This window comes from Typopeltis vanoorti, chromosome 14 (genome assembly GCF_054136105.1).
Source record: "Typopeltis vanoorti isolate ZY-2024b chromosome 14, IOZ_Tvanoo_1.0, whole genome shotgun sequence".
Classification (NCBI taxonomy): Eukaryota; Metazoa; Arthropoda; class Arachnida; order Uropygi; family Thelyphonidae; genus Typopeltis; species Typopeltis vanoorti.
In genome coordinates, this window is record NC_143562.1 from 46,953,229 (window position 1) to 46,970,363 (window position 17,135).

The 17,135-nt window shown below is 37.4% G+C and overlaps 1 protein-coding gene across 5 annotated transcripts in view; it reads left to right on the top strand.

Annotated features, from left to right (window-relative positions):
• Positions 1-4,107: 4,107 nt before the first annotated feature.
• Ipk2 (Inositol phosphate kinase 2) overlaps positions 4,108-17,135 on the top strand; it is a 133,315-nt gene continuing 120,287 nt past the window's right edge. Inside the window, exons 1-2 of one of the 5 annotated variants that reach the window (XM_090403336.1) lie at positions 4,108-4,372; positions 5,343-5,495. The gene's annotated coding sequence lies outside the window, so the exon portion shown is untranslated. Of the gene's footprint in view, positions 4,373-4,561; positions 4,736-4,755; positions 4,846-4,959; positions 5,057-5,342; positions 5,496-17,135 lie in introns of those variants that run through there. The other 4 variants (XM_090403335.1, XM_090403334.1, XM_090403338.1 and 1 more) reach the window with 4 other exon arrangements.

Below are 17,135 nucleotides of genomic sequence, written 5' to 3' on the forward strand. Positions count from 1 at the left end.
TAGAGTTGTAGAGTAGATGCCCTCCCTCGACGAGTCTTTGGACTCCCTGGAGGTGTGATATAATAATAATAATAATAATAATAATAATACAAAGATACACATGACAATTGGGGATGCTTGCTGATATACAGCACTTAGAGAATGATTTGAATAAGTTGGAACTTTGGACAAATAATAATGGCTGTAAAGAAGAATGATTGTTATAGAAGATTTTAACTACAGCAGTATAAATTGGGGAGAGGAAGATGCATGCAGCAATAAGGGAATGGAATTTCTAGAATTCTTGAGGGACAAATGTCTTTGACAACATGTAACAGAGGGAACAAGAGGTTCAAGAGTTTTGGATTTGGTTATAGCATAAGAAGAGTTGATAACAACTGAGATGACATCTCTCCCACCAGTTGGAGAGAGTGACCATATGGCTTTGACTTGGAAAATGAATAGACATGCAGGAGTATCAAAGAGATGGGAACGTATGTGAAATTATAAAGCAGGTGATTATAATAGTCTTAGGAGTCAACTTGGGGAAGTTTCATGGAGGGAGGAATTGGAAGGCTGGAATATCATTAGTGCTTGGGAAATTGTGAAGGAATATTTGTTAGCAGCGACGGTAAGCTGTATTCCACAAGTGAAGAAGAGGACACAATTTGGAGTAAAATGGATGACAAACAATATTAAATAGGAACTGCATGTGAAAAAGAGGCCATGGAAGAGATATAAGGAGACAGGTGAAGAGAACATACATACCATACCATACTTCCTTACCATACTAGTCACAGGCCAGGAGAGTGACTAGTATGGTAAGGAAGGTGAAACTGGAATATGAGAAAAGATTGGCCCTTAGATCCAAGGAAAATCCTAGGGAGTTTTTTAGTTATGTGGCCAGTAGGAGGAGAAATGACTGTGGAAGAATGACATTGTGGGATAAAAATGGAAATAGAGTGACTGATGCAGAGGACATAGTGGAATTGTTCAACAAACACTTTATTGGAGTATTTAATCCTGGAGGAGTCAATTTGAATAAGGGATAGGACAGGTTCGAAGTTTAGAGGTGCAGGAGGAGAGTTCCACATACTGAGGACTCTGGATGTTAGTAAAGCTGTGGGACTGTATGGTATTTCACCACGAATTTTGAGAGAATGTGCTAAGGAACTGACAGTGCCCTTGACCTGGCTTTTCAATGAAAGTCTGGCTGCGGGAAAGGTGCCCAGGGAATGGAAGGAAAGTAAGATAGTGCCATTGCATAAGGGCGGTAGCAGACTGGAAGTGTCTAATTATAGGCCAGTTTGTATGTCATCAGTAGTTAGTAAGATCTTGGAGAAAGTAGTGAGGGACCATATACAACATTGTGCAGATGAGGGTAATGTTATCTGTGAGAGTCAACATGGATTTGTGAAGGGGAGCGCTTGTTTTAGCAATATGCTAGCATTTTATGATAAAGTTACAAAAGCATTAGATGAGGGAAAGGCATATACTGCCATTTTCCTAGACTTAGCAAAGGCATTTGACAGGGTACCACATGATAAGCTGATATTCAAGTTGCAGCACATGGGACTGAATGTTAGATTGGTCAACTGGATTCAGGATTGGCTGTCCGATAGGTATCAGAGAGTTGGGTATGGTGGAGCAATATCAAAGAGGCAAAAGGTTACAAGTGGGGTTCCACAGGGCTCAGTACTGGGACCTATATTGTTTAACCTTTATATCAATGACATTGTCCATGGATTGCAAGGGGATATTCAGTTGTTTGCAGATGATGTGAAGCTGGGAAGGGTTATTAGTAATAGTGCAAATGTGGTAGCCCTGCAAGAGGAACACATCAATGGGATGCTGCATACTCTATGGGAGGAGTTAAACTGGAGGAAGTAGGGGAGACAAGAGATCTGGGGTTGATGATTGATAGAAACCTGAAATTTAGGGGACATATTGCAAAGGTAGTGAAGGTAACACAGTGGATTGCAAAATGAAAAGGACACTGACCTGCAGAGATAAAATGGTTATCATTCCGTTGTATAAGACTCTGATCAGACCACACTTAGACTATTCTTCTCAGATCTGGTCCTCAGGATTTGAAGGGGGTAAATGAAGTGTGGAAAGGGTTCAAAGGCAGATAACAAAGATGGTGTTAGGACTGTACAATGTTAGTTATGAGGATCGGCTGAGGGAGTGTGGACTGCAGAGCTTGGTGGATAGAAGAAGGAGAGGTGATATGATTGAGACTTTTAAACTGTTAAGAGGTGGTTACAGGGTTGACACTGGGGAGTTCTTTCGCTTGGTTGAACAGCAGGAAGGAGTCATGACAAGGGGCCATCCCTGGAAGTTACGAAAGGAAACTCTGAGAAAGAGGGTGAGAAGTGGTTTCTTTGCATGGAGGGTGGTTGGACCATGGAATGCATTGCCTGATGGAGTGGTGAGGGTGAGAACGGTCGATGCATTTAAGGAGTGGTATGATAGACTTTGTGTTTCTTAGGAGGGACCTCCCTCGACGAGTCTTGATAGACTTGTGTTTCTTAGAAAGGATCTCCCACGATGAGTCTTTTGACTCCATGGAGGCCTGAATAATAATAATAATAATAATAATTCAATATTAGTAAGTATAAATTAATGTATTTTAACATCATGAGATTTCCAATGGCATATTATATTGGTGGGAATATGCTTGAAGAAACTCATATGAATAGGAATCTTGGAGTTATGTGACATTCAAAGGAAACATTGCAAAAACTGCAAATACATACACAGAGAATAATTGCAATGCTGAAACAATTGACATATAATGATAAGAAAATAATTTCCTCTTTATATGACCAGTGCAATCATATCAAAGCAATCATATTGCTTTGATATGATTGCACTGGTCCCCTTTGTTCTGTGTGCAAATTTGGTCTCTTGTGTTCTGCAATTTTAAATAAGATGTGGAGAGCTTGCAAAGAAATTACAAAAAATTATATCAGTATTATCAATTGTAGATTATGATGAGAGATTAAGAGCATGTGAACTGTGGAAAGGCTGCAAAGAAGAGTTACAAAGATTATATTGGGATGGAATGTATATTATGAGCACGGATTGAGAATATTGGAGTGCAGACTGAGATAAACATGAGAAAGGGGGATGATATGATAGAGGTCTTCTGAATGGTTGTTATAGGATATTATCTGATGAAAATTTCATTATATGGAAAATGGGGAGAGAACACAGGTGGGACATACAGGAAGTGAAGTTTGTGTGTGGTTAAGAAAGAGGTAGGAGCTAGATTTTTTTTCTCTCACAGAGCAGTTATGCACATGTATATATAAATTATGTTAACTGAATATTAATGCAACTTCTAAAACTAATGTGTTGCCAGAGGTCGTTGTGAGTGCTTCATCTGTGAATGAGTTTAAGGAGAAATATAATAAGTATTGTGTGAATAATGTGAATAACAGTGCATCAATGTAGGGTCTCCTGCAACGTCTTCTGACTGCATGAAGACACCCATTATAATAATAATAATAAATGTGTACAGTTTAGAAATTGTACATTAATATTCAGTTAACATAATCTCACACAATTCTAAACATATATTCTGAATTGATAATGAAGATACTGGATGTACTTCATAGAGTAAATTTTTTTTAAGTAACTGTTATTATTATGACTATCAGTCTTAGATTCAAAGTTTCATCCTAAAAGACCAGACTTAGCTGCTAGTTAAGCGGCTCAAAATCTCCTAAGTTTTCAAGGACAGACCGTATTTACAGTGGCATCAGAGCACAGTTACAGAAAGTTTTTTTTTGCTTGGTTACAAAGTTTATTATTATTATTACGGTGACCTTCATGGAGTGAGAGACTCATCATGGGAGGTCAAGCCCACTAAACCAGCAACATGTCTATTATATAGAACTTGGAAATTATTAATATGTGAGTTGCTAAGTGTGTAATTTATTCTTTGATGCATTGCCAGCCACAAACTGTACTTGGTCGGAAGTTATATCGATCTAATCCTTTACTCAAACATAAACAAATAAAAGTTGCGCGTAAAGCATCTTCACGACTAATATATTTGTATGAAGTTGGTGATTTCACATCAACTGCGTCCAAAAGGAAGTGGGCTTTGCATTAAGGCAGTGTTTCTCAACGTTTTTTGGATCATACCCAATCTCAATGTCTCAAAGATTTTGATGCTCCCCCTCTAGCATAATAGTTAGCCAAGTATAATATGAATATGTACATGTACATTTTCTAATTGCCCCACGTTGAGAAACACTGCATTAAGGGATACTGACGCAACTGATGTGAAATCACCAACTTCGACATACAAATAACTAACTCAGTGTGGTTTCGCCTTTATATTTTATGATATCTTATCAGAGGGAGCTACACCTAGGTATAGGTAAATACTGAAGTCAAATCTGCATTAGTTTATATTTTCATATACAGGTTGTAAAATGGTGTATCACCATATTTTTCAGCTACCCTGAAGCAGAGTAATTACTTACGCTAGTAAATGATTAAAAACAAGAATATAATCTCGTTATATTCAGATCACTGTTATTACTTGAACTGGCACCACCTTTCTCAATTCGCTTAGCATATCTCCTAATGAAGTGCCAAAATGCTTTCTTAAGCCTTTATATAAATTAAGTTTTGATCATATGTGATCAAAACACACATGGAGTGGCTTTCCAAGTTATGCCGCACTAATACGTAATGCAATCTCGCTCTCGTCGAGTTTGCTCTCCCATGCTATATATTGGTGTGTGATATACCAGTGCAATAAGCTGGATTACTCTTAAAATAAACAAATATTGTTTCGAATTCTTTCGTTTTCTTATTGGTTATTAATAATTATATTTTCTCATTATGGTACTTTAACTTTGAATGTTTTCTATCAAATAATTTGTTTTATTACTGATAGAGTATTTTACATACTTAATCATAATTAGTTTATGTCGTAAATCGCCAGTGTTTGTTAAAAGGAAGCCCTGTATTGCATGAAGAGTGTTTATTTTACTATCTGTTCCAAACGATATTTTGCCTTCTCTAAATGGGTGGCTTTATATTTATATATCTTGATGTACGTTAATATTTCTGAAAGTAGTTCTGAAATAGAGCGTCTTAAAAAAGGATAGTTAACCTTTTATTTGTTACTTGGCTTAGATCAGAGCTGAAAAAAAAAATATTATGCACGTGCTTAGTGTTTATTTATTTATTTTTGGTTAAGAGATGGAAAGCAAGTTACGTGAAATTCTTTTAAAAAACTAGTATCGGATATATATTAAATACATTTTTAGAACACTCTGTTTAGCTCTGGACTTAAGTTTATTAATTCGTGAGTGTTTTTTTCCCCCTTCCATCTTTAGGTTCCAATAATCATGCTGCATACCTTTCTTTAAAATACATTTTGCTCTCCAAGAAGACTTCAGTGCAGATGTACGCAGGAACTTCAGTTTATCATTAATGGCTAATCCTCCTGAAAATCATGCATATTCAAAACAGATGGCATTATGTTGCACGTATGTAATTTTTCTCCATGATATCATAACCATTTTTAGATTTGTGGATGCACTTGAACAGTTGGTTTTTTGATATACATGCTTCTTCACTTGTGTGGTAATATGTAGTTTGAAATAGTTCATCATTAAACTTGGATATTTCTTTCAGCACCAATATCCAGTATGAAAAGAGCTACACTTATGTAGATAGTATATTTCGTTCAATGAAGCCTTGATTGAGAAGAAGATAATATAGAATGGTAATTTATTTCGTCCCAGAAATCTGGGATGAAAGAATGAGTGTGAAATATACATTATTGCATGGGCATCACCTTTTGTTCATTGCAGAAGGGCTTTTAACTGAAACAGCACTATCATGCCTCTTTCCTATGATTCATTCACTGAAGATGAAAAAGCACTGACTGCTCAAGCTAGTAACCATTCCACTTGTTCATCATGTTACATAAAACCTCATACTTGATATGTATGTTACCACATTCTTAATCCACTTCCAGAGATGAAATCCCTCCCATTCTTTCTCCACCAGCCATGGCCTGAAACACATCTCTATATCTATACTCTGAAATCCCTTTCCTAATTTATACATTTGTCATTCCCCACTCTCCTCTCCATCAATATACGTGATCATGAAGTCTGTATTCTCTTACTCTGCCCTCATAATCAACACTTTACAAGTGAGAGTATGAAATTATCTTGTTTACATGCTTTAAAAATTGCCAGCAACCAGATGTGTTCTTGTCAAAGCTGTATATAGAGGAAGAAGGAGAATAACTTCCTTATCCCTTGAAGGTATGTTTTTTTTTTTTTTTTTTTTTTTTTGACATTGCAGCTGAAATTTGATGGTTTCATATCATGAGTATATCCAGTTAAACCATGTTAAACTGAAGCACACTTTTCACGTTTATAGTGATTAAATATTATAAGAAGAAATATAAGTATGATAAGAAGAATGTAGTCAGTTATAAAAAATAATTGACTCTACTGAATATTATCAAGCGGAAACAAAAAATGGATAGAAATAATTATGAACTGTGAGCTGTTCATCATAAAGTGGTATTTCATGCTTAGATCTGATCATCTGTTTTCTGTTCCTGTTATCTCACATAGATATCCCTATAGTATGTGGTTAGCAGGGATGTTAGAGCTGGGTTCTTTACTTTTAGAGTGGTAAATGAGTAGAATAAGCTGCCAGAGTCTGTTGTGGGTGCTATGATGGTGAGTGAGTTCAAGGCAAGGTATGATAGATACTGTGAGAATGTCATATAGTTGTGTGGACATGATGTTTAGGGCCTCCCTCGATGAGTGTAAGGACTTCCTGGAGTCGCCTGTAATAATAATAATAGTTTTCTAAGCCAGCCATCCATACCATTCAATTTATAATATACAGTAGTTATGAAGAATGGAATTAATCATTGGACAATGTGAATGTCTTGAATCCAGAGAGAGGTGTGATGATGATATAATGTCTTCATAATTTTGCAGTTACTGAGACAACAACAATTAGAACTGTTGTTCAGGGTTACTAATTGTTATAGTTTGGTATAATCTATTGTAATAGTGTATAATTTCATATCATTCTATATCTTTTTCTGTAATGTATAATGCTAAAAGTTGTTCCACTTCCTGACATTCATCAGAGGAGCAACTTCTACGTAACTGTTTGTGGCAAAGTAATATTAATACTTGCTTTTGTAGGTACTCTGAAAAAATATCAGTTTTGGTTTTCCTTAAATAAAAAGTACTGCTATAAGACTACAATCTAATTATTTTTAATTTATTTTTTTGGTTTGCTTGTTTGAGAGTTATGAAGGGAAGCGATATTGTAACGTCATGTTTATCAACCTTTTTTTGTACACCCTTTTGATTATTGATATTGTACAGGCACCTCCATGGAGTCTGAATTATCGTGATGGACCCAAAATATCAACATGGTATCTATCGTACCTCTCCTTGAATCCATTAACAGACAAAGTACTCACAACTGACTCTGGCAACCCATTCCATTCATTCTGCACTCTCCAAGTGAAAAACTAGTCATCACACTCTTACTAACCACATTCTTATTCAACTTCCAGGGATGATCCCTTGTTCTGCCCCTCAGCCAAGTGCTGAAATATCAATCCTGCATCAGTCCTATAAAAACCTTTAATTTAAATGTTTCTATCATATCTCTTCTTTTTTCGCCTATCAATTGACTTTTTCAATCCACAAATGCTCAGTCTGTCCTCATAGGAATCATTTCACAGACTATTAATCATTTTGGTCACTTACCTCTGGATCCTCTCCACCACTTCTTCATCTCCAATAAACCTAGGTAACCAGACTGAGCAAGATAATCCAGATGTGAATGTATCAAAATCTTATAAAGAGAAATGATAACATCCTTATTTCTGCTTGTTAGTGTGTTCTTCAGTAGCCAAGTAATTTTATGACCTATCTTGGCAACCTTACCCAAGTGCCTTATAAACTTCAACTTTATCAGTTATCCTCCCTTCCCAAATGATCTCTAGTTTCATCTGTTTCTTGGAGTACAGCTGCTACAATGTCATACACAGCTTCTAATCTGTTTATCCTAAATGGACTAAACAGTTTATCCTAAAAATGCATAACTACATTTTTCACACATTAAACTGACGCCCATTATCTTTTGTCCATACTAGCAGTATATTTAAATCATCTTGCAAATTCTCCACATTGCCTTCCTTAACTATTGCATTGCCCAATTTTGCATCATCAGCAAACAACTGAATATTTCTCTTAATTATTTCATACATTTATGTTTCAAATTAAACAGTAGTGGTCCTAGCACAGAGCCTTGCAGCACACCACTAGTTACCTGCTTCCTCCATATACTACTTTTTTTGGTATCTGCCCATCAGCCCCCCCCCCCTTCATATCCATATATAACCAGTTTCTATCCCCATTTATTATTATTATTATTTAACACCTCCAGGGAATCCAAAGACTCATTGAGGGAGGACTCCTAATCTACAACTCTCCGTCTCCACCAATCCATCCACCGCAACTACCTTCCTCATCTACACCAATGGCATCTACTGCCCACCACCACCAGTATTTTCACAGACAATCACAAACATCCATGCCCACAGTGGGATTCGAACATGCAACCTTTTAGCTTGCGAGTGGATATGCTAACCACTCGACCAACCAGGCCGGCTAATTCTAATTTGTATAACAGAGTTCCATGTAATAGTCAGTAAAATGGCATTGCAAAATCCAGCAGTATCATCCTTCAGCAGCTGTCACTGTATGAGGGTGGTTTGAAAAGTTCTTGGCCTAACAATGAAAAAATGAATTTATAATTTCAAACTTGTTTTTATTTTTCAACATAATTTCCCTTAAGACTAATACATTTATTCCATCCCTGTAGTGGTTCTCAGTAAGATCTGCAAAATACCCCTCTACAGCTGCAATCACTTTGAGTTTGCAATTTCTTTTGATTCAAAGAAAAACACTGACCATTGAGAAAGAGTTTTAGTTTTGGGAAGAGACAGAAGTCAGAGGGAGCCACATCTGGGGAATAGAATGGATGTTCCAACAATTCATAGTGCAGATCCCTTAATTTTCCCATTGCCAAAATACCTTTGTGGGCAGGTTCATTGTCCTGAAGAAAGATGATTTTTTTGTTCTGCAAACCAGGTCTTTTCTCATGAATTTTTTCATCTAGTCTGGTTAAAAGAACAGAATTATATTTCCCGGTTATTGTTTTACCCTTTTCAAGATAATTAATAAACAAAATGCCTTTAGCATCCCAAAATAGCAATGCCATGACCTTTCCTGCTGATGGAAGAGACTTTATCTTCTTTGGCGATGAACAACAGGCTTCTGTCAACTGTTTTGACTGCTGTTTGGATTCTGTTGTGCAATGGTGAATCCATGTCTCATCCATAGTAATAAACCGACTCACAAAATCAGTTTCATTCTTGTTAAGATGCTCCAAGCACTGTTCAGAGATTTTCATTTGAGTGCGTTTTTGATCTGCTGTGAGCAGGCACAGCACCCATCTTGCGCAAAGCTTTTTCATTTGCAATTCTTCATGCAAAATATATCCTACACGGTCCTTTGAAATGAATATAGTCTCAGCAGTTTTACGTACTTTGACTCGCCGATCATCCAATACCATATCATGCACTTGGTCAATGATTTCTGGTGTTGTTATACTTTCTGGACGTCCTTCAAGTGGATCATCTTCAAGGCTGGTACAGCCATGTTTAAACTTGGCAGCCCATTTCTTAATTTTAAAAAATGAAGGAGAAGAGTGCCCATAAACTTTTCTGAACTTATATTGAATTTCTTTTGGCATTATACCTTCTTTTTGCAAAGAAGTTTATAACTGCATGATACTCAATTTTATCCATTTCAAGGGATACAGACAACACTTTTGCTTCAGACAGCTGTATAAAACAAACTATTTGATAGAATGACTTCAATTTCACATGGATTCTTATGACATGTGTACCAACTTAGGGAAAAAAATTTTGCCGATAATGTTGCCATCTATGGTCGAGGCCGATAACTTTTCAGACCACCCCCTTATTGTAAAATTACTAAGGTGTGACTGATCCTACACATAGTCATGTGCTGCCCCTCGCAGAGTATCATATTCTCATCCATCCATTTCTGAATTCACTCTTTGACCAACTTTTTCAGTACTTTTACTAACACTCCTGAGATACTGATTGGTCTATAATTTGCTACTTCAGTCTTAGATCCTTTATGCAAGGGAATTATTTTGTCTTCTTTCCATTTTCTGGGGACTCTGCCAGATTTTAGACTTAAAATTCTGGCAGAGTCCCACAGCCATGTTTACATTGAATTTTGCAATATCCTGAGTACCTCCAACTATGTTTTTACATTAGTCCAGGGGGCTTCAACCTTTCAGACAGTGCGGGCCGCATTAAAAATTTTACTGAAGCCCATGGGCCACTAGTTCTATAATGCGGTATTTAGAATTGTAAGATGCTTTCCAGATTCACATGGAATGCTGTACATTTGTTACTTTACATAAAACCCTATAAAAATAAACAAACTCAGCTTTAAGAGTGTAGGTAGGAATTAAGTTCATGATAAGTAAATACAATCAATACTTGAAATAAGATAATTTAATGAAGAAAGCATTCATTTTTTACAATGTCAATGGGCAACTTGGCATTGTTTTTCCTTGACCAGCTTGTCGATGTTGGCATCAATGTTGGAAGTCGCTATATGCAGAATATTCTTGAGATGTTGGTCCATAATCTGAGTTCTTATCTTGAACTTCACATGCTTCATTCTGGAGAAGAACTGCTCACATAAGTATGTGCTTCCTAACAAAGTGCACATCTTCAAAGCATGCCAGCTAAGATTAGGGAATGCATCCTCATAAATGTGGTCTTTGTAAAATGTAAGCAAAGGCATATTGAATAATTTTTCTCTCAAAGAAGAGCAGCTCCATTTGACTGAGCCTGGCATTTCAGCAGCATTGACACTGAATGGCATTGAAAATAAATCTAAAGAAGACTGTTGGTTACGAAAATCACTAAATCTCTCTTTGAACTCACTTCGCAACATGGCTAATTTTGTAATTTGTTGTTTTAAGGATACTTGCGACATAAGACTGAATGATATAATCACGTAATCACAAGAAAGATATTTATTTAACCAAATATTTCTGTCTGGAAATAGCAGACCATCGTCGGTGGTATTACAAGAACAGTTTAAAAAATATACAAGCTAGAATACTAACAATAGATCGTTGAAATTAGAACATGCCGCGTGATGTTATATCACTAAGTGATATAACATCACGCGGCATGTTCTAATTTATACAGTCACAATATACAGTCACAATACAGTCACAATTTTTAGTTTATACAGTCACAATAATTTATACAGTCACAATATACAGTCACAATACAGTCACAATTTTTAGTTTATACAGTCACAATAATTAGAACATGCCGCGTGATGTTATATCACTAAGTGATATAACATCACGCGGCATGTTCTAATTTCAACGATCTATTGTTAGTATTCTAGCTTGTATATTTTTTAAACTGTTCTTGTAATACCACCGACGATGGTCTGCTATTTCCAGACCGAAATATTTGGTTAAATAAATATCTTTCTTGTGATTACGTGATTATATCATTAATTTTGTAATGTATTCATCAAGAGACGAACAGTTGAACTCAGCAAGAAGCTGAAGATGAGTTAAGTCTTTTTTTGAGAGTTGTGCCTCCCTAAGTTTCAGCTTGGCCCCAAAAGCTTTGATGTGATCAAACAGAGTGTGCACCAGTTGATCTTTGGATTGTAGCCATGTATTTAGATCATTCATATGCAACGAGATGTCAGTCACAAAGGCAAAGTCTGTCTTCCACTTCGGATCATTAAATTCCACTGTTGGATTCCCCTTGGTTTGCATGAACTACTGTATTTAGCTCCTTAAGTCAAAAACTCTTTTAAGAACCTTCCCTCTGCTCATCCAGCGCACATCACTATAATAAACCACATCGCCGTGATCCATTTTGCACTCTTGGATCAAAAACTCTTGGAATTGACAATGATTCAATCCTCTTGCTCTAATAATGTTGAATACAGTCACAATAACTTTCATGACATTCTCAAATCCAATAGTTTTCTTCCACAAATTCTCCTGTTGATTAAACAGTGGTAATGGACGAAAGCTTTTCTTTCTAGTTCTGGTTCTTTCCGTAACAGCGCAACACGCCCTTCATTCTTTCCCAACATGGCAGGAGCCCCCATCGGCTACCACACCCTCGAGGTTGGTTAAGCTGAGGTCTAAACACTGGAGCGTTTTCTTGGCAGCTTCAAGAATATCAGGTCCTTTCGTCGTTCCCTTCATAGGTACGAGCACTAGCAGTTCTTCTGTCACATTGAATTGTTGATCAATGCCACGGACTAAGATAGCCAGTTGTGCTGTATCCTTCACATCTGTATGCTCATCTAAAGCAAGTGAATATGACGTAAATTCGGACGACCGTTTTTTTAAAGTTCCTTCAATGTCCTTGGCAATTTCTTCGACACGTTGTGCTACAGTTACCCCAGACAAACTCAGTTTTTTAAACACTTCCTTATTATTTGGGCACAGAATATCCACAGCAGCGATGAGACATTCTTTCACGGACTCGCCATCCAAGAAGGATTTTGTTTTTTAGCAGTTTTTTCAGCTATTACATAACTCACTTTGATGCACGATTCACTCTCTTCCCATTGCCTTTTAAACGTACCCTGCTGGCATTTTAAATCAATTTGGAGATGGTTCACTTTGTTCACATGAAGCCACCCTTGAAGGTGATTGAAATTGGATGCATGCTTTGTCTCATAGTGTCATTTTATATTGTATTCTTTTGATACTGACACTGACTTACGACAAATTAAACACACTGGCTTATCGTGGATCAGCACAAAAAAGTACAAATTGGTCCGCTTTTCATTAAAAACCCGACAAGAATCACTTGAGTTGTGTTTTTTTACTTGTAGATGCCATAGTGATGGAAGATGAACCCAAAAAATGATCCAAAATGGCCATGTAACGGTTGTTATCCACTGAAAAAAATTTCCCACTAATGAAAAAAGTCTGGCAATATAAAACCACAATAGGCTATGGCTGAGACACTTAGAACCTGCTCGTGCTTATACATGAATATCACAGTCAGTCAGTTTGTTCATAACTGACTGACTGTGGATGAGATCCTCTTGTATTTATATGAAAATAATGAAGTATTGAGAACCTTCGAGATGTATCTGGAAGGCACTAGACAGCACACTCAAACGAACTACTGCTTCAGGCATCTGCCTGCGACGTTATTAATAGTACTTAGGGATCGCTTGGTGCCGTTAGATGGCTGAAGAAACATGTCTATTTAATATTTATTTTTATAGGATTTTATGTAAAGTATCAAATTCACAGCGTTCCCTGTGAATCTGGAAAGCATCTCACAATTCTAAATACCGCAGTATAGCTTAGTGGCCCGCGAGCTTCATTGAAATTATTTTTTATTTAATCACATTTTAATGTTAAGTATGTTGTCTATCCAATTCATTTGTGGTCTTCCTCTTCTTCTCATTCCTTCAATCTTCCTCAACATAACTGCCCTTTCCAACGATTCATCAGCTCGCATAATATGTTCAAAGTACATAAATTTCTATTCAGCGATCGTCTTGGGCAGGCCTAAAAGTGAATTGCTGTGTTTATTTACAAATGCCAGGAGTATCAGAAATATGGGATATGAAGTGGTATCGCCAATTGAGTTTATTTGCTTCAAAATCATTGGAGTAAGTGAAACATGGTTGAATGAAGATGATATCTTAATAGGAATAGAAATACAAGGGTACAGTGCTTTTTGCAAGGATAGAAGGACAAATGAGAGGGAGTGTTGTTGATGATATCAGGGGATTTATGTCCACATAAGGTAGACACGGCAGAGGGAACTTGTAGCAGTGTTGCTATAGGCAAGGGAATGTGGAGGATGGTAATTGAGGAAATGTATAAGTGAACAAAAGAAGGGCTATCTCCTCATTTTAGAATAGACTGGAATGAGGAGATAGCATTTGGGAATATGGAAAAAGGAATTACTTGAATTTTTGAGAGACAACTATCTCAGGCAGCATGTTCATGTGAGGATCACGATTTTTAGATGTGATAATTTCATTAGAGGATGTAATTGTGATTGGGGTTTTACCCTTTCCTCCAGTTGGTGAGAGTGATCATGAAGTAATCACTTGTGTTGTGGCTAGGCAAATGCAGACTTCTGTGAGGAAAGGATATATGCTGAAGAATAAGGCTGGTGATTAAGACAAGCTTAAGAGACAGCTTGAATCTATAACAATGAATGAGGAGTTGAGGAGTAAGGAAATTTTATAAGAATTTGATGACATATCACCACACATCTTAAGGAATGTTCCAGGGAATTGACAGTAGCAATGGTATGTCTGTTTATTAAGAGACTTACAATGGCACAGGTTCCAAGAGAGTAGAATGAAGGTAAAATTATTCTACTCCATAAGAGTATGGTGAAAGTACTAGAGAGATTGGTTTGAAGTAGGATACAGAAATGTGTTGATAACAACAGTATTGTTTGTGGTTGTCAGCATGGGAAAGGGAGATAATGTTTTACTAACTTACTTATGTACTATAATAAGGTGATAAATATCTTGGACAAGGGAGGACATCACATAGGGAGAGTGGATGTTGGAAATAGTAATGAATCTATGCGATGATCAGCATAGAAATGGAATAACTGGGATGCGAGTTCGATTTTGTTAGATTTTGCAGAAGCTTTAGATAAACTGCTACATGACAAGCTGTTAAATACATTGAAACAAATGGGATTGAATAACAGACTTCTGAGTTGGATTGGTGACTGGCTGTCAAATATTATTATTATTATTATTTCGGGCAACTCCAAGGAGTAAACAGACTCATCGAGGGAGGCCCTAACATCATGTCAAGAACAACTATTCAACATTCACACAGTATCTATTATACCTCGCCTTGAACTCATTCACTGTCATAGCACCCACTACAGACTCTGCCAGCTTATTCCACTCATTTACCACTCTCCAAGTAAAAAACCTGGCTCTAACACCCATGTTAACCACAGTCTTGCCCAGCTTCCATGTATGGCCCCTAGTCCTCCCACCACCAGTCCTATTCTCAAAAATATGTTCTGGATTGATCTTATAGAAACTCTTCAGTAATTTGAATGTTTCAATCATATCACCCCTTTTCTGCCTATCAACCAATTTTTGCAACCCACAAATCTTCAATCTGTTCTCATAAGGTTCATTCTACAGACCTGCCACCATCTTGATCACTCGTCTCTGGATCTTCTACACCTCCTCCCCATCAAGAAGAAAACCTGGCGTCCATATCTGGGCACAGTAGTCCAGATGGGGTCTTATCAGCTCGATATAGAGGAACAATAACTTGTTTGTCTCTGCTTGTTAAAGTATTTTTCAGTAACCAAGTGATTTGATGAGCTGATTTAGCCACTTTTGCAATGTGCCCCCTAAACTTCAACTCTCTATCCACCAACACTCCCAAATCCCTGGCCTCATCAATCTCCTGGAGTACAGTTCTACCAATGTGATATACTGCTGCTAATCTTTTCACTCCAAAATGCATAACCTTACACTTTGCCACATTAAATTGACATCCATTTTCCCTAGCCCAGTCCTCCAAACTATCGAAATCATCCTGCAAAATTTTGACATCCTGTGCACTCACAATTGCTCTACCCAACTTTGCATCATCAGCAAACAAGTGAACAATTCCTCTCAGATCCATTCCTATATCGTTAATGAACAAATTGAAAAGTAGTGGTCTAAGAACAGAACCCCGCGGCACACCACTAGTCACAAGCCGTCTTTTGGACTCCAATCCTGAATAAACCACTATCTGGTATCTCTCCATCAACCACCCTCCTATTCATCTCACCAACCCTATATCCATCCCCATCTGCTCCAGTTTACTGATTACAGTTCCATGTGGTATCCTATCAAAGGTTTTGGCAAGGTCCAGTAGAATCACTGTAAACCCATTATCCTTATCCAGTTCAGCCATCACTGTGTTATAAAACGTGAGCAAGTTACTGAGGCATGATCTACCCTTCATAAAACCATGTTGCTCCCCATATAGTATCCCATTTTCATCTATCCAGTCCTGTATTCTTCTCTTGGCTAGTTTCTCCAAGTCCTTGACAACGATTCCTGATATGCTAATCGGTCGTTAATTTACAACAGTTGTCTTGGAACCTCCTTTATGCAGTGGAACTATTTTCCCCTCTTTCCACCCCCTCGGGACTAACCCAGACCCGAGACTCAGATTAAACAAAATGATCAAGGGTACTGACATTTCTTTAGCCACTTCTTGCATGACATGAGCTGGTATGCCATCCAATCCCACAGATGTATTGACATTGAGGTTTTGCAATACACTACTCACCTCCACCTCATTCACCACAATTCCTGTATAATCTATTGGTTCATTCATTTCTGCAAATATGTATCAGAAAGTTGTATATAGGGAGTGCACTATCCTGAAAGAGGAAGGTCACTAATGGTGTTCTGCAGCAGTCTCTATACAGCTATTTGCAGATGATGCAGAATTAGGGAGAGCAGTGCACGTCTCTGGTTATGGCCTGACAGGAATAGATTGCATGAATGGGCAGGTAAGTGGGACTATCAGTTCAATGTTGTGAAGTGTAAGGTTTTGAAATTTGGTAAGCAGCAATGGGATGCAAAGTATGCACTTGGTGGGGAAACTTTAAAGGAGGTAGAGGAGATGAGAGATCTGGGAATGATGATGGATAAGGACCTGAAATTCAGGGGCAGCATTGCACAAAATGTGAAGGTATCACATTGGATAATGGCAATGATGCAGAAGACCCTGACATGCAGAAATAATAAGGTTATGATACATTGTATAAGGCCTTGATCAGGCCTCTTATGCAATATTATGCAGATTTGGTCACTGGGTGATCATGGTGATGAGGATATTATTATTGTATGACGTCTCCAAGGAGTCGAAAGACTCATCAAGGAAGAGCACCTACTCTACAACTCTCCTTCTCCACCACTCAATCCACCAACTACAATTAGTCACAACTACACCGC